Source organism: Peromyscus maniculatus, chromosome 11 (assembly GCF_049852395.1).
Source record: "Peromyscus maniculatus bairdii isolate BWxNUB_F1_BW_parent chromosome 11, HU_Pman_BW_mat_3.1, whole genome shotgun sequence".
Lineage (NCBI taxonomy): Eukaryota > Metazoa > Chordata > Mammalia > Rodentia > Cricetidae > Peromyscus > Peromyscus maniculatus.
The window spans coordinates 100,186,253-100,211,923 of record NC_134862.1 but is presented as its reverse complement, the minus strand read 5'-3'; the positions used below and the strand labels follow the sequence as shown (position 1 = coordinate 100,211,923).

Here is a 25,671-nt window from a genome sequence, read left to right as displayed (position 1 = left end):
CCAGGCTGGCTTCCAACTTGCTATGGAGCTAAAGATGATCTTGAATTTCTTATCCTCCTGCCTCTACCTCTTAAGTGCTGGGATCCTAGGTGTGTACCACCATGCCTAGCTAATGTGGTACTGGTGCTGAGGACTGAAGCCTGAACTTCACAGTTGCCAGACAAGCACTCTACCAACTGAGCTCCATCTCCAGCACTTAATTTCTATAATTCAGGGTTTAGTAATACTTCATGAAACAGATTCTAAATAAGAATATGAGCACACACCATTAATCCCAGCACCCAGAGGCAGAGGCAGGCAGATCTCTTTGAGTTAAGCCAGCCTGGTCTATAGAGTGAGTTCTAGGACAGCCAAGGCTACAACAGTGAAACCATCTTGAAAAGAAAGACAAAAAGAATTTGAAACAACTCAGTCCATTATCAAAGGCATCAAGGAAAATGACCAGAAACAAATGGAGGGTAGTTACCTGTGTCTTAGAGAGAGATATGTAAATGACAATGACTACCACACTGCATCCTTTTCTCCCCGCTGCCGCTGCCCCACTTTTTTTTTTTTTAATGTAACCCAAGCTGGTCTCCAACTTGCTATATAGTTGAGAATGATCTTGAACTGATCCCCTGCGTCCACCTCCCAAGTGTTGGGAATCACATTGTGTGTCACTGTGCTATTTTCATCTGCTTTATGAAGTGTCCTTTCACAGTGGCCAAATTACAGGGTGTGCATGAGTGTGTTTGTGTGTGGCCAGCAGGCCCTGAGATGTGTCTCAGCACTGTAGTCACAGGTACACACCACCACACCCAACAATTACATGGACTTTTGGGATCTGAACTCAGGTCCTCATGTTTGCACAGCCCTGTATCTACTGAGCCATTCCCACAGCCTGACAAAATCACTTTCAACTTACAGTTTGAAAAATCGGGGTTCTGAATGGCAATTCCCCATAATAATAACTGCCAAGCTGGAGGCTGCTGGGACAGAGGCAGCTCACCTGTACCCATGGAGCACTGTGATTCCCTCTCAATCTAAGCTCACTAGGCTAGGAAATGTGTATTTCTCCCTTCTAGTTAGTAAGGCACTGTTTTCCTATTTGTTCCTCTGGTTCACTTTATAAAAAGTTTGTAATGTCTCCATCTTCCGTCACTTTACTCTCATTTCCCGATTTGGGTTTTCTGTGGTTATTACTCTTTGCTTCTACGCTGCTTCACTCCCATGATGGCTTTGACCTGTGTCCCAGTTTGGGTATGTTTTCTTGTTTTGGTTCCTTATATAGTCCATGTTTAGCATTAAAAATATTGTTCTGTGTGTGAGTGCACATGAAAGCTGAAGGGCAACTTCCAAGAGTTGAGTCTATCCCTTCAAGTAGGTTCTGAGGAGTAAACTGGCCGGTCATAATGTTTGCATAGTAAGTGCCTTAACCCCCTGAGTCACTGCACCGGTCTCTCCCCACCCATTAAAAAATAAAAATAAAAACAATAACAAAACAAGAAAAACCAAAACCTCCACACCTCATGTATCTCAGTCTATTCTCAAACTGGATATGTAGCTGATGATGACCTTGAACCCTGATCCTTCTGCCTCTACCTCCAACTGTGGGAATTACAGTTATGAGACTTTATATCTGGATAGGAATTTTTTGTTCCAAGCTCTGTCACTAAAGGCTATATAGCGGTCCCATATTTTCAAAATACATATATATTTTGAAAAATATATATTTTCAAATATATAAATATCTGAAAAGTGTATCCCTTGAGATTAGATTTCACAAATAGTTTTGAGCTGAGCTGAGCTGGCTTATAATTCCAACATTTTGGAGGTTGAGGCAAGAGGAACACTAGTTAAGAGGCCAATCTGGGCTACCCAGCAAGACCCAACTAAAAAAAAAAAGTTGTTTTTTCCAATATAAATTCAATAATGTATTTGTACATTTTATTTAAAAGGATTATAATGTGCCTACAATTGTTTGATAAAGAAAGTTTAGAGCCAGGCAATGGTGGCACACACCTTTAATCCCAGCACTTAGGAGGCAGGCAGGATCTCTATGAGTTCCAGGGTAGCCTGGTCTACAAAGCAAGTTCCAGGACAGCCAGGATTGTTACACAGAGAAATCCTATCTTGAAAAAACAAAATGAAAGAAAGAGAGAGAGAGAGAGAGAGAGAGAGAGAGAGAGAGAGAGAGAGAGAGAGAGAGAGAGAAAGGTTAATGGCAGAAGAATGATAGAGGAATTATCTCGCTGAGTGTTATCCACTGATTAACTTTTAGAGACTGCATATGATTTGAGAACATATAATGAAACCTGTAAGTAGAAAAATTAAATGTTTTTTTAAATAAATACAGAAACAATCATATTAGACTTTTTAAAAAGAAACAGGCCATTATTTTACTCGATGTGGGTTTTTTTTTTTTTGTTATTGTGTTTTTGTTTTGTTTTGTTAGATATCCTTCTGCCTCTAACAAGTACTGTTATCAGGAATCCACATTTTACATAGTTCAATGATCTGGCCATCAGAGCACAATACATGGAAATATGTACTGCACTGAGCAACTAGGCACAGACCTGGTTTTAGTAGTAACTAGCCACAAGATCACCAGCAAACTATCAATCTTATGTTTCCTTACAAGTACTCGAATGGAAGGATTAGGTGCCCTCTAAACTTTCTTCAATATTGATGGAAACCACTTTAAACTGCAAAGTGTAACATATACCCATTCTTTGTAGAAGGTCTGCTTCATAATTTGTAGAGTGGAAAGCAGTATAGAAATGGAAGATCAAATACTCTGTCTAAACATGTTTCTTAGTTAGGGTTTCTATTACTGTGGGCTCCTTGACAAGTCAAAATTAAATACCTTCTTCAAGAGGGAAGAACCAGGGCACCTTCACAATCTGAACCAAGCAAAACCAAACTCCAACAGTATAAATAACTCAATGTCCCATTATATGGGATCCACTCACGATCTTCTGGACTCCTCCAAAGGGCTTGGGTCACTTCAGCTCTTCCCTCTGCAGCACACACAGCTTGTCTTCTAGGCTCCAGCTGGTTCTACTCCACTGCTGCTGCTGTTCTTGGTGGTCATCCCATGGTACTGGCATCTCCAAAATGCTGGGTCTTCTGCTGCAACTGGGCTGCACTTTCACCAATAGGCTCTCCTAGGCTCTCTCCATGGTGCCAAGCCTCAACTTCTCTTCATTGACCCCTTCAGTCCTAGACCTTCAACTGCCACTGAGGCTACACCTTCACCAATGGCTTCTCCTGGCCTCTCACAGTACCAAGCCTCAGCTGCTCTCCATGTCTCCTTCATGCCTTCAAAACCAGTACCACCAGGGTGATGTTTGCACATTACCAAGTCCAGCTGCCAACACAAGGTACAACCATGACTACCTCTGGAACAGCTTCTCTGTGCTCTCAGGAAACATTTCCCAGAAGATTTTACCTCTTAATTGCTGCTTAATTCTTAGCTCCAGCAGACCAGCATCAGGTATCCAAGCTAAGCAAAATTTTGCCTTACTAGTTCTGGTATCTTGTTAATCACAGCTGATTCTTCAGCCCCAGTTGAGCAGAACCAAGGATCTTAATTCGAAATAACAGATGGCCCCGATAGTCTTTAAACTTCCCTCTGAAACTTCACAAGCCAGGCCTCCATCTTCTGTATTGCTCTTAACATTCTTATCTTCCAAGTTACACAGAATATCACAGAGCTTTTAACACTCAATGGCTCTTCTAACCCAAAGTTCCAAAGTCCTTTCACAATCCTCCCCAAAACATGGTCAGATCTGTCACAGCAATACTCCATTACACTGGTACCAATTTGTCTTAAGGTTTCTATTGCTGCAACAAAACACCATAACCAAAAAGCAAGTTGGGGAGGAAAGGGTTTATTTATTTGGCTTACACTTCAGTATTGCTGTTCATTACTGAAGGAAGTCAGGACAGGAACTTAAACAGGGCAGGCACCTGGAGGCAGAAGCTGATGCAAAGGCCATGGAGGAGTGCTGCTTACTGGCTTGCTTCCCATGACATGCTCAGCCTGCTTTCTTGTAGAACCAAGGACTATACTAGCCCAGGAATGGCCCCACCCACCATGGGCTGGGCCCTCCCCCATCAATCAATAAATGAGAAAATGCCTTACAGCTGGATCTCATGGAGCCTCCTTCCTCTGATGACTCTAGCTAGTGTCAACTGACACACAAAATCAGCCAGTACATCATGTAAGTTATATAAGCTGTTGTGGTCTGAATAAAAACGGCCCCCATAGACTCTTGGACATTGGAATAGGTGTGGCCTTGCTGGAGGAAATGTATTACTGTGGGGTTTCAGAAGCTCAAGCCAGGCCTAGTGGCTCATTGTCTCTTCCTGCTCTCTGAGGATCCAGATACAGAACTCTCAGCTACCTCTCCAGCACCATGTCTGCCTGTGTGCCACCATGCTTCCCTCCATGATAATAATGGACTAAACTTCTGAACTGTAAGCCAGCCCCAATTAAATGCTTTCCTTTATAAGAGTTGCCATGGTCATGGTGATTCTTCACAGCAATAAAAACCCTATGATATAAAGCAACAGACTTCAAGCATGTCCTGTACCACCACTTTGACAAGCACACATGCACAATATCCAAGCTGAAAAGGTGCAAGACGCAGTTTTCACATGTGCAATAAGACAATAGACTCTCCTTATCTCTGGCAATGTCTGAGTATTCCACTGGAGTGACAATGTAGGTGATACAAGTATATAATTCATAAATTCATGACTAACTTCAAATGAAGTTACCATACTACTAAGGATTTTACATAATTTATGTCCTACTGGTAACTATAATCTCAATTAAAAATGGAATGTAATTGTATTTTAAGTAGTTTCCCCATATTCAAAATTACTAAATGAAAAATAATATATATAATTGATGTAAATTTTTTATTAAAAACTGAACTATTACATTTTAATTAAAATTAACACTATTCCCAGCTGGGCAGTGGCACACACCTTTAACCCCAGTTCTCAGGAGGCAGAGGCAGGTGCATCTCTGGTCTACACAGTGAGTTCTAGGACAGCCAGGGATACATAGAGAAACCCTGTCTCAAAAAACCAAAAACCAAAACCAAAACACTGTTCCCAATTTTAACTCTCAAGGTTTATCTTGTCATATAGACTCAGTATCATTCTGGGCACTTTTTGCCTACATAAAAACAAATTAAAAGGTAATATGACTTATTTAATATTATAATGTCCCTCCATTTTTCACGTGCAACTATTGAGAATATCATGCACATACAGACACATTGGAGCACAGAACAGCAGGAAAATTGTGTGCACTGTTAGTACTTCCAGGATGGTAGATTTGTGAAAGAATCTTTTGCACTCACAGGATCTAAGAATAACAGGTTGTCTTCTAATCTAAGGGTTTCTTCCACTCAAATCCTCTCAGTTTCCAAAATTTCCTAGCAGGAGATGTGGTAAAGCACTGTCCTGACACCGGAATCAGTCAGCCACTGGCACAGTATCCAGGGTGATGACAGCATCAGATCCTGAGGAGTGAAGGAGCCACATGATTTTTAGAGTCTGTACTAAGTGCAAGTTCAGCTTTCTTATGTTTGAGGGCATTTCTCAGATGAAAACGTTTTATACACCAAGGTACATACACATGTATCTTAGGATCTGGATTGCTTCATTCCAACTGCACATATCTTTGAGACAATTTAGACTCTCCCTTCTTGTGCCTGTAAAAGCCTTGAGTTTGTTTATATTCAGACAATGTCTTCTTATATACTTTAATACTTTTCTCACATATGAAGAAAACAATAAATTAAGTAGTACTAAAATACTAATTTTCTTATCTTCAAAGCCTCATGTTCTTCTCTTGAAGAAAATATACAAACTAGATTAATATTTGTTTTGTTGTTTGGTTAGTTTTAGTGGAAAAATATTTTTTTGACTTCTCATCCCAAATAACATGAAGCTACAACTAATATTTCCTTTTGGTTTCAAAAGCCCATACCAGGCTCAGTGTCTGTCTGCTTGCTGCCTGCAGATCAGGGTGTAAAGCTCTCAGCTACTACTCCAGTGCCATGCCTATCTGCTTCTCATCATGATGATCATGAACTAATCCTCAAAAACTATAAGCAAGCCCCTAATAAAATTCCTTCTTACACATGAACTATGAAGCAAAGGCTGAGGGGCCCTCAGCTGGATCAGGCCCTCTGAATAGGTGAGACAGTTGATTGGCTTGATCAGTTTGGGAGGCAACTAGGCAGTGGGACCAAGTCCTGTGCTCATTGCATGAATTGGCTGTTTGAAACCTGGAGCTTATGCAGGGACACTTGGCTAAGTCTGGGAGGAAGGGAATGGACCTGCCTGGACTGAGTCTACCAGGTTGATCACAGTCCTCGGGGGAGGATTTGCCCTGGATGAGTTGGGAATAGGGGGTAGGCTGGGGGTAAGGGGAGGGGGTGGGAGGGGGGAGAATAGGGGAACCCATGTCTGATATGTAGAACGGAATGGTATTGTAAAATAAAATAAAATAAAATAAAATTCCTTCTTTTATAAGAATTGCCTTGGTCATGGTGTCTCTTCATAGCAATAGAACAGTAACTACGACACTCTGAAAAAAAAAAAAAAAAAAGGCCAGGAACGGGCAAGCATGGTGACCTCTATATCTTTAAACTGAGTACTAGGGGAGCTGAGACAAAACTGCTGTAGAGTTGGAAACCTCCTTCAGATACACAGCTACTAACAGGCCAGCCAGGGATATATATATATTAAGACTGTCAAAAAAAGATAAAGAAAAGAAAGTGATAAAATTGGAAAAGAAACATAAGTTAGAAGTTCTTTATGGATGAGAAAGGAAAACTTGAATTACGGTGATTTTTATATTGCAGCTGTTCAAAAATCCTTGGTTACTGATTGTAGACCAGCCAGGTAGAGAGTGTGAAATGTAAAACCATTCACTCTAAGCTCACTAAAAGGGTGACGAAATAGTGGTAGAGTTAGCATGGGAGTTATATAGAACAAGCAGTGTTCTGAAAGGGCAATTTCTGTTCCTAAGCATGTAATGAGGGAAACTGCCCAAAAATCAACAACCTAGCTACCCAGCTTAGAATCCCACCTGAGAAACAGATTCAGGAAACAAGTTTGTGTGCATTAGTGAAAGCACAATACAGCAAAAGAGGGTAGAAAAGGCTTAAGTCTTAAGACCATAGAAACAAAAAAAAAATGGAATTTACAGGTTCTAGAGCCTCCTTATTTACATGAGGTAGCAAAGGAGGTATAGGAACTAGCCTTGGTCTCAGGGCTAGTGAGGAGCATCAGTACTAGAAGAAGGCTGACTCTTTGATGCGCAGGTCCTACTAGCCCCTTCTTCTGCAGAATATTTTGTGTGGTATGTCTGCATGTGTTTATCTGTGCACAGACACTCTGCCCTTATCCACTTAAGGTCTCTCATTAAATCTGGAGCTTAATTTTTCAGTTAGGCAGGCTGGCTGGCCAACGAACTACCCACATCTTCTCCCGTTACAAGCACTCATGGCAACATGTAACTTCTCACACAGGTACTGGGATCCAAACTCAGGTCCTCATGCTTGTTCAACAAGCATGCTCTTTGACTCACTAGGTCACAGCCCCAGTGAACCAGAGTGCTTATTGCTAATTGTCTGACATGCTTCATCTTATCTTCAAGGCCTCTTTGGAAAATGACTTTCTTTTCCCTTTACTGATATATGAAATTATGTATCTTTACCTGGGAAAGTTTAACAGACATCTCAACTATAATAGAGATGTTACTTTGATAAAAGTTTTGAATATAGAAAGGGAAAATTGCACTGAAATACTTCAGGGGGTAGGGATAGCAGACCTAATTTAAGGGTATGAAACAGAAGTCTAGGTGGAGAGAGACTTGGTCCATTTCATTACTGGTGATTGCTAGGTGGTGCAGAGCTGCAGCAGCAGCTGGAATGCTGCAAGTCTGAGGCCAGTCTGGGCCATACATCCAATTCCAGGCCAGCCCAGATTACACATGAAGACCACAGCTCAAAGACGCAAGAAATATAGTGGTGATAACAGTTTCTACAGTTACTTGCTAGTCATTAAAACTCAATAATGTACTGAGTACTTTCTTATATTTGATAAGCACTAAGAATTCAAATATGAGAAGACACAAGCTCTAACTTCAGGAACTTGGTGTAGGGGAGCTAGAAAGACTGGGTGTCACATGAACCTTTATAATGAATAAGGTTTTTCTTTTGAATAGAAAATAAGTCCAAAACAAAACAAAAGACACTGTACTTGATGAGTTCTTCAAGTTTGTCTATAAAAGTATTCTATTTCACTGACAAAATAAACTTACATTGATAAACTGAAGTCAGCCAACCAAGGAATGTTAATTTTCCCTGTAACTCAAGACACAGATATACAACAGACCCAAAATTAGTCTGTTTTTTAGTAACAATAAGCCAAATCTGCCATCAGCTATGTTACTAGCTTCCTACTAAAGTCTGATGAGGTGCTTATTAAAATTACCTGAGCAGAGTTGGGCATAGTGGCACATGCCTTTACTCCCAACACTGAAGAGGCAGAAGCTGGCAGATCTGAGTTTGAGGCCAACCTGGTCTACACTGTGAATTCCAGAACAGTTAGGACTATATAGAGACCCTGTCTCAAAATAAATATAAAATAATTCTGTGAAGTCTAGTGGTCTTTAATATGGACCACACATGTAAATGACTGCTGTGTCTAGTGTTTTTTCTTACATAGTTTTTTTCTCTGTACTGTATCTTTATTTAGTTTATCCTCTGTAAAAACCCATATTTACTCAAGATACATCAAATTATGTCCATTGGGCCCACAGGCCAGAATTCCCTCTTCCAGCATAACAAATCCCAATTTCTCTCAATTATGAACAACTATAATTCTATGCTGTGGGATGTCTTTCTGTATGCTGTGAATATGTTGCTCTTATTGATTGACAAATAAAATGCTGATTGGCCAGTAGCCAGGCAGGAAGTATAGTATAGGCAGGATAAGCAGAGAATTCTGGGAAATGGAAGGCTGAGTCAGGAGATGTTGCCAGCCGCTGCCGCCACAAGAAGATGTGGAGGCAGAACTGGGAAAAGGTACCAAGACACATGGCTAAACATAAATAAGAATTATGGGTTAATTTAGTGTAAGATCTACCTAGCAAGAAGCCTGCCACAGCCATACAGTTTATAAGTAATATAAGCCTATGTGTGTTTACTTGGGTCTGAGCAGCTGCAGAAACTGGGTGGACACAAGAAAACTTCAGCTACAATTCTATTTTATACCTTAGTATGCTAAAGGTAAAAACCCAACCATTTAAAAATAAATAGCAACAAGACATGTCAGTTAACACTACAAAAACCCAGGACTGGTAAGAGAGCATGAGTGCATACTGCTCTTACAAAGGATAAGAGTTAAATTCCTTGCACCCATAGCTGCCTGTAACTCTGACTCCATCTGACATCCTCTTCTGCCCTCCAGTCACCTGCACTTATATGCACACAACCCCACTCATACACAAAATTAAAAATGAATCTAAAAATATCTTAAAACCACATATTCCTATTTTCCACCTTCAGGGTTTTTCCCCCAATATATAAAGCATAATACAGAACTAGAATATACTGTTTCATATCTAACCCATTTTATTATTAAAACTGTGGAAATGGGATTCATTGTGGCATCTCCATACATGACTGTATTATGTCTACTAACCTTCTAAACTCTCCCTGCTTCGCCTTGGTCCCCTTTCCAGTCCCTAATAGTACTTCTAATTTCAAGTCCTTTTCTATTTATATATAAAAGAAAACACTCTAAGTATTTCACTTAACATGTCTTCTACTACCACCATTTTCCTGCATGTGATGAATCTTGCTATGGCAATAACACTGCTGTTTACATACTATATTCATCCATTTACTGACTGACACATAGGCTGAGTCCACACCTTAGCTATGGCAAATGTCAGTAAGCAAGCACATATTCCTTTTGTATGCTGATTTCATTTTATGATAAAAACCCAGAAATGTGATAGCTAATTGATATGGTCATTCTATTCTTCATGTTTACAGAAACCTCCTTACTATGTTCCACACTGGCTACTGGCTGTATTAATTTACTCCTAACAGTACATGCATGATAAGAGCTCCTTTTCTCCAAATTCTATCTTTAAAAAAAATTATTTCTCAACTCTATAATGAGCAGTAAAGGAATCTCATTGTAGTTTTCTTTTGCCAGATGACTAAATGAGTATTTCCCCATAAAGTTATTAGCTAGTTGTATTTCTTCTTTGGTATCTATTCAGATTGTCACATCCTTTAAACTATGTGTTAATTTTATATGTTCTTTATATAATCTCCTATAAAATGAGTAGATGATAAAAACCAAGTATTACCTATTTCTCTATTACAATTCTGAAACACCATGACCAAGGCAGCTTACAAAAGAGTTTAATCGGTCCTGGTTCAACAGGGTTAGAATCCACCATGACAGAGCAAAGGCTTAGCAGCAAAACAGTTGAGAGCTCACATCTTGAACCACTAGGAAGAGGCAAAGAGCATACTGGGAATGGCAGTGTCTTCTGAAACCTCAAAGCCCACCTCCAGTACACACCTTCAGCAAGGGCACACCTCCTAATCCTTCCCCAAGAGTCCCAACTGGGGACCAAGTATTCAAATATAATGAGCCTGTGGGGGCCATTTTCATTCAAACCACCACAGACCTTTGCATTCTATAGGCTGGCAGAGTGAAGACTATCTACTTTGCTGGGCAGAACTTTTAGGTGTAATTCCAGGCATCATTTCTTGTTTTCTCTACTTTTGAAGTCTTACCTAGGAAATCAATCTGTGCCAATATCCTGAAGTGTTTTCCTTACATCCTATTTTGGTTCCAATACAGTTTTGCTTAGATTTCCCTAGCTACTTGAAATATTTTGTGCTTACATGAATTTTGGGATGTTTTCTCCAGTTATGCAATGTTATTCTTGGTATTAAAGGTGTTATACTGGGGCCTTAAATCTCCTTTTTATGTCTAGTAGTGTTTTGTTTTTATAAAATTAGGTGCTGTTTGAATATTTGTCATATAAATTTACATCTTATTCTGATTTTCTTCAAGTAGCTTTGAATATAGTTTGCTTATTATCTCCCTATATTTTATAAATTCAATGATTTATATTAGTAATTTTTCTTATTCCTCATTGGCATATCTTTTTCTAGTGGAATTTATTCACATTCTCAATGACAGTGCTTACTAAATTTTTTCTCCTCTGGGAATAGGATTCCCTTAGCCTCTTTTATAAGCGTTTTCTAGTGGCCATGAGTTCCCTTAATTTATCCTTATCCTGGAAGGTTCTCTTTCAACTGTGAAGGATAGCTTGGCTGGGTATAATCTTGGTTGCTAGTAATGTTCAGTCAGGACCTGAAATAAATCAGTCCATCCCCTCCAGGCTTTCCGAGTTCTAAGGAAACTGCAGTTAGTCTGATGTTTTTGCTGTCAGATGTTACTTGACATTTCTCTCTTGGAAACTTTATTCTGTACTTTTAGCAACTTAACTATTACTTCTATGGTCGTGTGTGTTTGAGGCTCTAAATGCTTCTTGTACCTAGATGTCCATGTCTTTCCAAAGATTTGGAGAGTTTTCATTATTATTTTACTGAGTTTTTTTTTTTGTTGTTTGTTTTAATGCCCACACCTGTAGTTCTTCTTTCTCAGGTATACCAATGATTCAAATATTTGAGTGTTTTGTTTTGTTTTTTGAGACAGGGTTTCTCTGTGTAATTTTGGTGCCTGTCCTGGATCTCGCTTTGTAGACCAGGCTGGCCTCAAACTCACTGAGATCCCCCTGGCTCTGTTCCCAAGTGCTGGGATTAAAGGCATGCACCACCCAGCACATGGCATATTTGAATTTTTTAAGAGTATCCTAAAGCTCTTGGATTTTCCCTTCATCTTTTTTTCTTTTGTTCTGTCTGACACTAACTATTCAGATGATTTGTCTTCAAGCTCTGCTACTTTTTTCTTCTGTTTGATCTAATTTGTTATAAAGGCTCCCAACTAATTTTTCTATTTGATCTTGAGAGCTACTTGTTTCCTCCATGATTTCTGTGCAGTTCTCTTTCAGATCCTGTGTTGCTTTCTTTAGTTCATTTAACTGTTTGGGTTTTTTGTTTTGTTTTGTTGCTTTTCGTTGTTCTTTTGTTTTTTATGTTGAGAATTGTTCATTTGTTGGGATGGGTATCTTTTATGATATTACATGATAGCCTTCTTAGTGGTTCTCTCTTGATAATATGTCTTAGGAGGTATTATTCTTGGGTTTGACGCTGGCATTTCTCAAATGAAATCTTGCCTGTATTTTACTTCCAGATTCTTCATCTAAAGCACAAGTAACACCATTTCACTTCCCCACAAAACAACCTGTGACTTTAAATTGCTTAAAACTCAACCTAAAATTCAGCAGAACACTGTAGGTTTTCTCAGATTTTGATCCTATTATATCTTTCTTAAGACCTAACCCACCATAAACAGTGATCCATTAATCCAAAAACATTTATATACTATGCACTGACAAGATAGTTGGAAACAATAAAAGGGGCCTGACTTTATGGTGTTTAGTGACAAAAGAGACTGAAGAGGAAAGGGAGAAGAGGAGTTAGAGGAGTTACTAGCTGCCCTTCCAGGAGACCCAGGTTCAATTCCCAGAACCCACAGGAAGCTCATGATATCTGTAACTCCAGTTCCAGGGGAATCTAACACTGTCTTCTGGCCTCCTTGAGTACTAAGCATTTGTCATGCACATACATGCAAGCCAAACACCCACACACATAAAAATAAATAAATCCTTAAATCTGGCACTGGTCATGGTGGTGAAGACCTGTAATCCTAGCACTTAGGTGGTAGAAGCAGGGTAATCAGAAGTTTGACATGCCTGCTAGATGGCTCAGCAGGTACCTGCCAAGCCTGACAACCTGAGTTTGAGATACCTGAACCCACATGATGAAAGGAGAGAACCAACTCCAAGTTGTCCTTCACAAACACCATGGTATTCATGCCCCACCCCCATGCACAAATAATAATTTTAAAATAGTAAATGGCCAATTTTCTGTGACAAGAACTCAACTACTAATAATTCCTATGTATAAATTACAGCTATGGTCTGGAGAACTGAACAAGGTTCTATTTTTTTGCATCTAGGTCCTCACACAGACTAAGCCATATATACCTCTTTAAATTTCATTTTGAAGCAAGGTCTCCTAGAGTTGCCTCACCTGGCCTTGACTTCCCATCCTCCTGCCTTAACCTCCTGAGTATCTAGGACTGCAGGCCTCCACCACCAGACCCAGCAGTAGGCAAACATGTATGAATATGTTGGCATCCTTTACAACACTCTAGTCTGAATGTTAAACCTATGTTAAACCTGGAGCTTTTGCTCTCTACTGTAGTACAATATAAAAGTTTGGCAAACAGAAAAAAAAAACAAATAAAACCCCAACAAATACCTGTTTAAGACAATGCCATGTTCTTATAAATCAATCTCTCTCTCTCTCTCTCTCTCTCTCACACACACACACACACACACACACACACACACACACACACGTCAGCTCAGTTTGAGAACATGATTCATCATCATTCATATCTTATCAGCTTAAAAATTCCAAAACAGGGATGGGCATGGTGATATGCATTCATTCATTTGTCATTTGCTCTTTTTTAAAAACAAAACAAAACAAAACAAAACAAAACAAAACAAACAGGGACACCCGCTTTAATTTTTTTTGTTTTGTTTTGTTTTTTTGTTTTCGAGGCAGGGTTTCTCTGTAGCTTTGGAGCCTGTCCTGGAATTCACTCTGTAGACCAGGCTACCCTTGAACTCAGAGATCCAACTGCTTCTGCCCGCTTCATGCTGGGATTAAAGGTGTGAACCACTACACTTGGATGGTCATACGCATTTAACCCCAGAACTTGTGAGACACAGGATTCAGGTCTGAGTTTTGAGGCCAGCCTGGTCTACTCAGTGAGTTCCAGGACAGCCAGGGCTATATAACAAAAAGATCTTGTCTCATAAAAACAAAAACAAACAAACAAAAAAAAAAAAACCCTTCCAAAATCAAGTTTATAGAGGAAATAAAAAATGTAGCCCAAGAATGCCAGACCAGCCAGGCATGAAATCACAGAGATGGAGGTAGAAAGATAAGGAATAAAGATAAAGGAAGATAACAAGATGGTACAGCAGGTAAAGGTTTCTTTTTAATAATTTGTTTTATGTGCATTGCTGTTTTGCCAGCATGTGTATCTGTGTGAGGGTGTTGGATTTCCTGGAACTGGAGTTACAGGAAGTTGTGAGCTGCCATGTGGGTGCTGGGAATTGAACCAGGGTTCTCTAGAAGAACAGCCAGTGCTGTAAACTACTGAGCCATCTCTCCAGTCCCCAGGTAAAGTCTCCTAACACCAATTTGGCCTCTGACCTCCACATGTATCCCCCTTCAACAAAAGTGCCTTTAATCCCAGCACTCAAGAGGTAGAACCAAGTGGATCTCTGTGAATTCAAGGCCAGCCTGGTCTACAGAGAGAGATCCAGGACAGGCACCAAAGCTACAGAGAAACCCTGTCTCGAAAACAAAAACAAAAACAAAAAAAAATTAAAGTGGGTGTCCCTGTTTGTTTGTGGAGGCAGAGAAAAAAATGGGCCAGGTAGCATAGCCTTATAATCCTTGTGAAGGCTAAACCATGAAGATAATAATTTCAAGGCCAGCCTGTACAACTTAAGAGTATCTGAAAAATAAAACTGAAATAAAATAATAAAAAGGCAATTCAAGGTACAATTTGGTTGTAGAACATGCAGAGGCCCTTGGTTTAATTGTCAATAGAACACAGTTTTGTGCTAGAGTCAAGAGCAATGGCTCTCAACCCGTGGGTCATGACCCCTTTGGGAGGGTTGAACAACCTTTCATAGGGGTCCCATATCAGATATCCTGCACATCCACATCAGATATTTACATTACAATTCATAATTGCAAAATTACAGTTATGAATTATCAACAAAAATAATTTTATGGTTGGGGGTCACCACAACATAAGAAACTGTATTAAAGGTCACAGCATCAGGAAGGTTGAGAACCACTGGTCATGAGACAACTGTTGGTATACAGGCATGTCAAAAATACCAATATTAGATTTTAATCTTCAGGCTTTTAAACTGATTAAAGGTGGATAATTAACGGGAATAAAGTTCTAAAATGCTTGCACACTTTAACACTTTCAAATTCACAAGGGTTTTGTTTATTTTTAGAAAGCAAATAAAAAAATCACAACAGACTCTCTCATTCTTGTCATAATTTCAAGGCTAACCTTCCTTTTTAAAAGTGGGGAAGATTAGAAAGAAAAACCTGAAGCACCCAACCATTAGAAAATGTTCCTATATTACCATTTATCATGGCCTTTTATCATTAAACACCTCAAGTCTACCGATACTATAAAGGCCAATGGCCTTTACAGCTTCTAGAGACAATCCATGTGAAACCCAAGGATCCCTCACTAACAGAATGCAGGTCACTGGAACACGGCAAACAAGTCCACACGTCAAAAGTGCAGCTCACTTTCTGCCGACAAGGCTTTCTTTCTAGAACTTCTCTCCAATGCAGAGTTGAGTGCCAACTTGACAAGGTGCCTGGCATTCATTTCTTCAACACTAAACTTTTATCTGGTTCCCAGAAGGTCACTCCGGTACCCTGAGTTTGGTCCCACACACTATGGCAAATCTGGAACACCAGACCCGGCCCCTCCAATCATCCTCATGCCGGGGAGGTGGGAGGGGGTCAGTCCATGTCCTGTCTTCGAAGTGGTGCTGGCGGAAGTAGATGTGCCAGTCATATCTTCCCTCCCAATCTAACCACACATCGTTGGCCTGGGCACTCTGGATGACGGAGGCACGTGTGTGTCCTGTTCTCACACACTTGCAGGAAGGTGTCTTGAGTCCTGTAGGGAAGATGCAGCCTCGGAAGCCCCTTGACAAGATGACAGCTGGGCCCGGGTCTCCTCAGCTGTTCGCTCGGCCAGCTTCCCAACTCAACGTTTTCTCTCACTCACTAGGGTATTCACGACTTGTCAGGACAACCCCAACACGCCCTCAACTTGGATTTGCTAAGTTTCACCCACCAAGGAACTTTCTAGAACTCGCTTCCCTTGGAAAAAGCGTGGCCCGGCCGGGCAGCGGTGGCACACGCTTTAATCCCAGCACTCAGGAGGCAGAGGCAGGTGAATCTCTATGAGTTCGAGGTCAGCCTGGGCTACAGAGCGAGTTCCAGGACAGGTACCAAAACTACACAGAGAAACCCTGGGCCGGCAGCTCGGGACCCCACGGAGTCACCTCCCGTGACCCGGCCCTCTCCTCAGAGGGGACCCACGCCCACTCGACCGCCTCACCTCACACGAACCTGGGAGCCCGCGCCCGAGCTGCGGCGACCCCGGGGAGTCACTTCCCACGACCCTGGAGACCCCGCTCCACGAGAGGACCTCACGCGACCCCATCTCCGCCCGCAGCCCACCCCGGGCCCCGAGGGGACGCCTACCCGAGCCTGTCACGACCCCGCCTCACCTCACGTGACCCTGTCCCCGCGGGGACCCCGCCGCCTCACCTCACACGACCCTGACACCTCACCGCTAAAATTAGACCGAGCGAGCGGCGCGCTCACGTGCACGCGGCCGGCCCGGGCGGCGTGAGTCACCGGCCCCGCCCCCCACGGAGAGCGCGCTGACGTCAGGCGCGTCCCCGGAGGGTGACGTGAGCGCGCTGCCGGGCAGCCGGGGTGGAAAGTTCGAGAGTGTCCGTCTTAAAGGGGCCGCCGCTCCCGCTGGACCCTGGCGGCGCGGGTCCCGGGGCGGCGGCTGGGGGCGGGCTGCGCCTCAGCTCGGCCTGCTGCGCACGGTGGTCGTCGCCTACGCTTTCCCAGCTGCCGTGACGCCTGTGAGCCGAAAGCACGTGGCTCTCCGGGTACTCCATGCCAGGGCTTCTCCAAACCCTCGTCCGGGGCGGAGGACCCCCCCCCCCCCCCGCCCTGCACTCAGCTAAGCACTGCCATATCCCTGGGGACCGCAGTGTCTTCGTCCTTACCACCTCTCGTCGGGTGACGTCGGGGCCACCCCAAACAAGATGCATGCCCCAGGTCACAGCCGCTGACCGTGGGCAGCTCTTACCTTCCCACGGGGATGCCTCCAGAACCTTTTTTTTTTTTTTTTTTGGTGCTAAAACTTTGGCTGACCCTAGGCCCACCCTGCGCAGTCTCCCCTGGTTGTCTGGAACTTGAGTCCTGGGCTGGCTGGCAGCCAGGGCCAGAGCTGCCCGAGGCAGAGCCCTCCACTGTGAGCGCCAAGAACAGCTTCCTTCCTTTGGAGGGGTTGAGCTGTGGAAGGGGAGCCCAGCAGGGCAGCGGCAGGTGTTCTCTCTGGATGTTGGTCTTTCCCTAAATACCACAGGTCTGTCCTCCGGCTACCCATGCCAGGCTCACAGAAACTCCTCTCCGTGGTCTTAGAGAAGCCGTTCCTGTCCTCAGTCTCCATGCCTGTGTGCCAGGCCTCTCCCTTCCTGACCCTCATGCTTCTGTGATTTCTGTTCTGCCCTGATACCTGGAGTCTGTGGACTAACACCTTTGTGTCCCCAAGAGATGGAGAAAGCCCCAGACCGCCCCAGGTGCCTAGGGGAGGGGCTGCAGGTCAGCCACTTGGTGTAGGTGCCTGCAGCAAGCTACCTACCTTCATGACATCCAGGGAAGGTCACACACCTCTAATGACTCTGAGGGGGATTCTGAGTCAGCACATCCCAGAGACACCTGCACATCCATGCTTATTGCTGCACTATTCACAACAGCCAGATAGGAAAGCAGCCCAAATGTCAACCAGCAGGTGGTTAAAGAACATGTCTTTTATATACGCAATGGAATGTAAATGATTTATTTTTTATATGTAGGTGGGTGGGTATGGGAGCCAGTGCTACGGTGTACCTGTGACGATCAGAGGACAACTTGGTCCTTTCCTTCCCCCATGTAGGTTGTAAGATTGAACTCAGGCTCTCAGGCTTGGTGACAAGGCCCTTTACCTGCTGAGCCATTTTTCTGGCTCCTACAATGGAATTTTTCTAGGCAAAGAATAAAATTGTTGTAGGACAGTGGATGGAACTGGAAATCATTATGTTAAGTGACATAAGCCACACTCAGAAAAGTCTAGATTGAAATCTGAGCATACGTGTGTGTGCGTGTGCGTGCGTGCGTGTGTGTGTGTGTGTGTGTGTGTGTGTGTGTGACATCAAAGTAGAAGGGGAACTCTGGGGACTGGAGACATGGCTCAGCTGCTAAGAGAAGACTGTTCCTGCAGAGGACCCGAGTTCACTTCCCAGCACATCTGTCTCCTCACAGACACCACTAACACATGGGATCCAACACCTCTGGCCTCTGCAGATCCTGTACTCGTGTGTACACACACAGAGACACAAAACAGTCACATAATTTAAAATAAATCTTTAAAAGAAAGAGGGAGGGACTTGGAATGAAGGGAAATAAAAAACTTGAGAAGAGCGAGTGTAATGGGGCGGGGGGGGGGGGGGGGGGGGAGAAAGTAGAAGGAAGGAGGGGGACCAGTAAGAGGTATGAGGGGGGACTGAGAGGAAAGTGAGAGAGGAGAATAAGAACAAACTATAATAACTTATGAAAATGTCACGATCACACCCAGTTCTTTGTAAGCCAACCCAAGAAAATAATTAAAAGATGGGGGAGGTGACCAGAAAACAACTTAAACTTAAAAAACAGAAAGGATGACCCAGGTAGGAAAATGGGTACAAGATGTGCCTGCACACAGTCGTAGGCTGGACATGTGGCATGAACATAGACTTGGAATCACAGGAAGAACTGGAGATACGGTCATCAGGACTGCCAGCTCTCGCCCTTCCCTTCTCTTCCACCCGGCTTCCAGACAGATGACCCTGGGAGTGATTTTCCCCATGGAACGACACTATGAGGTCCACTGCTGTTTTTAAATCTGCAGTAACCAAGATCTTGTGTGTCATCGCAGGTTTTGATTTTCTGAGATCCCAGTTTTCGCTCCCCACACCAGAAGCCCCATTAAATGTCAGGAAGAGCCGTAAATGCAAGCCACCACTAATGCAGAAGGATTGTGATCTCCGGCAGACAGCTCCAGCAAGCAAAGAGCAGGAAGCCTTGGAGCATTCCCAACCATGTCGGTGACTCACACAAAGCTCCAAGCACACTGGAGATGGGGAGCAGGAGGCACACTCTCGTTGGAGTGGGAAGTGGTCCAGGGGTTAGGAGTCAACAGCACTGCCTGGATCCCAGCACAGTGAAACTCAGAGGTCATGGCTGAGCCTGACTCCATGGCAATTCCCTAGCAATAGTGTGCTGGCGAGCTGTGAGCTTTGCCTCCTAGAGTATGACTATTCAAACAGAGCTCCTAAGATGGTTGGGTAGGATTAGGACACTTGTCCTTCATGACTTCCATCTCATGGGTCAGAAATGCATCCTGCTTATTCCCACCTCCCCTTTGTACCTTGTACAACTACACCCCCGGGAATTTATCTTAAACTTTTTTATTTCTATTGCAGCCTGTCCAGCCCACTAAATTACTTTAGCGTTCCCATTTCTGTAAAAGTTTACGTCCTAAAATGAGGGAAAAGGGGTTTGCTATAACAGTAACAGCAGTTTCATGCTTATAAATGTTATACATAAAATAATAATTGTAATCTGATCATTGGTTTTTATTATTACATTTATTTGTGGCTATCATGTTTGTGGAGGTCAGGGGACAACTTGTAAAAGTCAGTTTTGTCTTTCCACGATATCGATTCTGGGGACCAATCTCAGGTCGGCAGGCTTAGAGGCAAGCAAGCGCCTTAACCCTCTGAGCTACCTCGCTGGCCCAGAGAGGCTCTCAAAAGCTTCTTATTTCCAGTCAATACTTTATTCTCTGCCCACATCTATCCTCACCTTCAAACATGTATTATTGGAGGGTATAACTGCACAAAAATGTGTGTAAACAGTTCCCGAGTCCCCGAAGGCCTTACTGACCCTGGTCACATGTGGTGGACAACTGCCTTAGCTAGGTTTGTTTTTATCATCAACCTGACACAACCCATGTGGAATGAGTGAACTCCATGTGAAGAGCTGCCTCAATCAGATTGACCTGTAGCCATATCTGTGAGGAATTGTCTCCACCGATGATGATTGGTGTAGGAGGGCCCAGACCCCAGTGGGCAGCACCATGCCTAGTCAGTTGGGCCAGGGCTGTATAAGAAAATTAGCAGAAAGCAAGCCAGAGAGCAGGCCACTCAGCAACCTTTCTCCTGGTTTCTGCTTCAAGCACCTGCCTTGGTTTCCCTCAGTGAGGGACTATACATAACCTGCAAGTGGAAATAAACCCTTTTTGGCACAAAATGGCCTACTGGGCAAAGAACTGCCCTTGCCTTGATGGCTGACAGTACAAATGCAATGCTGTCCTTTCTGGACAAGCAGGACACAAGGAAAGCGACCACTGTACTCTGCCAAGACAGGGTAAGATGGTCTTTCAGAATTCCTGCTTCTGAAAATGGTCTGTCAGATACTCTAGGCCTGTAGCCAATTTGAATGCACCAATGATGCTGAGAAACATTAGGTGACTGTCCAGGCTGCCAGCTGTCTTGGTCTACTCTTGCAAGATTCCCGAAAGTTGCTTGCATCCATCTACCATTTCTCAGGTACCATTATGTTCCTTCTCAGGTCTTTGATGTGGTTAAAGACTAGATAGTTGTAATTTCCTCAGTTATGATAAAAGATAAGTTAGATATAAAACCTTAAACTCACAAATATAAGATAGACAGGACATCTTCTTTAATATTGTAACTGAAATTCATGCTCGATAATTGTTTTGTTATATATAATTTTACCATGTTAAAGTTAAAACCTTCCTTTTTAAAAAAAGAAGAAAAGGGGAAGTGCTGTGGATATCGCTCTATATAAATAAAACACTGATGGCCATTGACTAGACAGGAAGTATAGGCGGGACAAGGAGAGAGGAGAATTGGGAAAACAGGAAGAAGGAGGAGAGACACTGCAGCCACCGCCAGGACAAGCAGCATGTGAAGATGCTGGTAAGCCACCAGCCATGTGGCAAGGTATAGATTTATAGAAATGGGTTAATTTAAGATATAAGAACAGTTAGCAAGAAGCCTGCCATGGCCATACAGTTTGTAAGCAATATAAGCGTCTGAGTGATTATTTTATAACTGGATTGTGGGACTGTGGGGCTTGGTGGAACCTGGAGAGAAGCCCTCCAGCAACAAACTCAAGTTGCTTTTGGCCGTGGTGTTTATCACAGCAACAGAAACCAACTAGCACAGCCTGCTTTTACAGATTCCCACGGACCAAGTGACACAAACCTCAGGTGTTTATTCTCACAGTTCTGGAGTCTGGGGAGTTCATGTCAAGGTGCAGGAGCTCCAGTCCCTGGCGAGGGCCAGCTCCCTAGTGCATGGCTGCCTTCCTCCTGCCTCTTCACACAGCCTTTCCTTGGCGATGTATCCATGGAGGTTAGACTGTCTGTGTTTTCCTCTTTCTATAAGGACACTAACCCATCAGCAAGGTCTCTCTCTCCTGCCATAACCCAAGCCACATCACCTCCCAAAAGTTTTGCTTCAGCTTGATATGGTGGCTCTTACCTGTAGTCCCAGTACTGAGGAGGCTGAGGCAGGAGAATTGCAATAGGTCCTGGGCCAGCCTGGTCTACATAGTGAGTTTCAGGTCAGCCTGGCCTACACAGTGAGACCCTATGTAATACATACAAACCACTCCCCCATATTGTGGAGATCTAAGACAATCTCACGATACAGTTCACGGTTGCCTAGAACTAGCTATCTTCCTGCCTCAGCCTCCCACATGCTAGGATGTGAGCATGTTCCACCACATCCAGCAGCAACGTTCACTGAACTATGACAGTGTTCAGTGAACACTGAGTGATGGGTGGACAGCAGAAGGGAAGAGAGGACCCATGTGGTAACAGGGTCCAAATCACGGGGACTTGTTAAGAAGAACTCAGCAGGGCTTATTTGCTTTGTTTTATTTGATGGTAACGAGTCTCTGTAACGTAGAACAGGCTCCATATGTGTCCCAGGCTGGCCTCTTGCTCCTGAAAATCCTCCTGTCTCAACTTCCTGAATGCTAGGATTACAGGCGTGGGTCACTATGCTTAGTACAGAATCCCATCATCCTGTAGGTAAATGAACAAATTATGATACCTCTAGACAATAGGATATTATTCAGTGCTAAAAAAAAAAAAAAAGAGAGAGAGAGAGAGAGAGAGAGACAAGCTATCTAGCCCTGGAAAGACATGGTGGGAACTCAAATGTGAGTGGAGCCAATCTTGGAAGACTATTTACTGTGCAGTTCCAGTTCCAACTACGTGACATTCCAGAAAAAGGCGAAGACAGTGAAAACATCAGGGGCTGCCAGGGATTGAGGTGGGGAGTGGTCAAAACACAGGGCCTTCCCTTTTCCTTTCTTTCTTTTTCTTTTTCTTTTTCTTTTTCTTTTTCTTTTTCTTTTTCTTTTTCTTTTTCTTTTTCTTCCTTCCTTCCTTCCTTCCTTCCTTCCTTCCTTCCTTTCTTTCTTTCTTTCTTTCTTTCTTTCTTTCTTTCCTTTTTTTTTTAGCGAGGGTTTCAAGTAGTCCAGGCTGTCCTCAAACTCAATATATGTAGCTATGTAGTCAAGGATAGCCTTGAACTTCTGATTCTCCGGTCTCCACTTCCTGAGCACTAGGATAATAGGTGTGTGTCCAGAGCACAATGAAATGACTCTCAGTGGCACTGTCATGGGGGATACCTAAGCCAGGCATGGTGGTACACCCTGTAATCCCAGCACTCAGAAAGTTGAGGCAGGAGGATTACTGTGCTTTGAGTTCTGACTGCCCTAGACTACATAGTGGCTTCAAGAAAGCATGGGCTATCTAGCAAGGCGACTCTGTCTCAGAAAAGCATATACACACAAAAGTTGTTTTAACACAAATGCACAGAATGTGTACACATCAGGGTAAATATGGACTGTGGGTGATGATGTGTCAAGTCAGGTCATCAATTGACCTTTCCAGTGGGGAATGTAGATAACAAGAGCAGTTGTGCCAGGCAGGAGATATCTGAGAAATCTCTACACTCTCTTATTTTTACAGAAAAATGAAGTATAGAACTGCTCTACAAATTAAATCTATTAAAAACCAAACCAACCAACCAACAAAGAAAAAAGCCAAGCAGTGGCAGCACCTCTCTGTAGAGCGAGCTCAGTGCTCTGTGGAGTCTCACAGACAGGCATGGGCTGACATTTGAGTCCGGCCTCGGTCAGCTCTGTAACCTTGGGAAAGTCACTTAACCCTCTGGTCTCAGTTTCTCCAACTCTGCTGGGGTTGTACTGGCTTCCTCAGGACGTTTTAAATTTAGTGCAAACCTTCACGAAGAGTGTGTCACAGCACCTGGGACATGTATACAGCCCCTCTTCCTGGCTTGGATGTTCTAGTGACTTCACACTCAGCCCAGTGGAAGATGGCTGTCTGGAGTGAAGACTCCTCTGGGAAGGGAATCTGCATGTGAGGGTGGCTTGTCATCTGATGCTCAGAGGTGCTGTCCCCGAAAGCCAGATGTTCACTTGAGCCCCAGAGTCCGTGTCTAGCCCCTCACTCAGCCTTTTCCATGAAAAGGTCAGGATGACAGAGGTCACCATATTTAGATGATGGCTCGCAAGGAAGCCTCGGTGGGTTAGTCACCTATAATATGACATCATATTGCCACTCAATAGAGTAACAGCTGTTAGTTGCTTTGGGGGGCAGGGGAGGGGTCAACCCCAGACAACCAATCATGCCTTGAGGATAAATTGGGTAGGACCAGAACAGACAAGAGCAGGAAAGAGGGACGCCTCTAAACAGGATCTCCTGCTGCGTCCCAAGGATTTTCCAGCACCTCACCCCAAAAATGTGAGTCTTGATTTTTCTTTGTTTGGGGAACCGGTAGGAGAAAAAGCATACTCAGGAATCTTCTATGCCTTCCATGGCTGGGCTGGGTGGGTGCCACCCTGAAGAGGGTGGGAAATGTGACATTCTGTGAACCAGTCGTATGGCATCCACACGGCACCCAAAGTGATGGTCTGCAAGGTAGGGACAGAAAGTGACTCAGGGTGGGGGTACTGCAGAATCCCCAGGCTGGGTGAGACTCTACCTGCCCTGCACAGGTTCCATTACAGGGGCAGGCCGGCTCAGGTAGGATGGTCCAGCCTCATCCTGAGCAAAGCTCTGATTCCCCCTGGGGTGGTGATGACTGCGGGAGGCCACAGGGAGGGCTTGGCCCTTCATCCCGGAGTTCTCCCCTTGACATCCCTTGTTCTCGTGGCCCTCATGCTTCGGGAGTGGAAGACTTCGGGTCAGCAGCCCTGTGGTCTTGGGGACAGTCCCAGCGGCTACATTGCACTGAGTCCAGATGGAGCGAGGGAGAGGCTCCAGCAAGCAAGAACCAGAGGGAGGGAGGGGGAGGGACATGTTTGGAAGCCTGTTCTGCTGCTGACCTGGTTGTGTAACCCTGGGCAGGTCATTGTCCTCTCTCTTTAGTCTGTCTCTGCCTCAGCTGCAATAAGATGTGCGCTTAGGGCGCAGTCCCACCCGACGTGGTCCTCTCCAGTCCTTTCCATGTGAACCAACTGTTTCGTCTTGGCCGGAGTAGGAAGAGCACAGGACCGGAGGGGATTGCTGCCTGCTGTGCAGCCTTGGGCAGGGGCATGCCTTCTCTGAACCCCTTTCTCTAGTTAAAAGATACGGTTGAAGGAGACTTTGGTGAGAGAATGTATCTGAGAGTCTTTTCTGAGGCAATGTAAAAATGTATTAAGTAGTGCCCTGGGTTGATTGCGATGCTAGGTAAAGCTAGCTGAGGGGCGGATGACTGGGGTAACCGGAGGGTTGGTCGACCAGGGGAGGGTCATGGTCAGCCAGTCTGTGGGAGCTTCCTTCTGCTCCAGACCTTCCTGGTTCCTGGTGTTCTAAAAAAGCTGAAGGAGAGAAGACAGGATAGACACGATACCCAGAGAAGTCCAGGAAAGAGGCTGCCGCTGTGCTTGGCACCCAAATGGACACATGGCTAAATCAGAGGCTGGGAAGCCAGCCAGGGTGTGCAGTCCCCCCAATAAAGAGTGACCTCTCAGGTCGTGGGATACCCCCAGAGAATGGTCTTGGACCAACATCGCAGGACCACTGAAAACACAGGAGGGAGCCCTGAAAATCACATCGGACCAGTGATTAGTCCCCACCCATCCCGGGACAGCCACAGAATCTCTGTAGAGACTCCACACTCTTGTTTACCTTCATTTGAGTAGATGACCCCCCACCCCCACCCTGGTTAGCGATATCCCTGCAGCTCTCCCTTCCTTGTGGCAGCGACAGCAATTGGCAGCTCTTTGAAGCTGTTCTTGGAACCACCGGGGTGATTTCACTTCCCTCCAGTGCGGGGTGGGGGTGGAGGAGGGTTCTTTTTTCTGGTTCTCTCTGTTTTGAAGCCCCAGGTGCTGAGGCTCTCAAGGCTAGAGGAGATGGCTAGGGCAGAGTGGGGCTGCCCAGTAGCTGACTCATCTGACATTACCATAATTACAGCGATTTTCAAGCTATGAGTAATGC

The 25,671-nt window shown here is 44.0% G+C and overlaps 1 protein-coding gene and 1 long non-coding RNA gene across 2 annotated transcripts in view; one reads left to right on the top strand and one right to left on the bottom strand.

The window, feature by feature from the left end:
* Window positions 1-13,716: 13,716 nt before the first annotated feature.
* On the bottom strand, window positions 13,717-16,916 carry LOC121821401 (uncharacterized). Its single transcript, XR_006062221.2, has 2 exons — window positions 16,592-16,916; window positions 13,717-15,972 (listed from the first exon to the last, which is right to left on the bottom strand). It is a non-coding gene; the product is annotated as an uncharacterized LOC121821401 (long non-coding RNA).
* Window positions 16,917-23,918: 7,002 nt separating this feature from the next.
* Window positions 23,919-25,671, top strand: part of Atf3 (activating transcription factor 3) — a 50,525-nt gene continuing 48,772 nt past the window's right edge. Inside the window, exon 1 of the mRNA XM_076548220.1 lies at window positions 23,919-23,988. The gene's annotated coding sequence lies outside the window, so the exon portion shown is untranslated. The remainder of the gene's footprint in view (window positions 23,989-25,671) is intronic.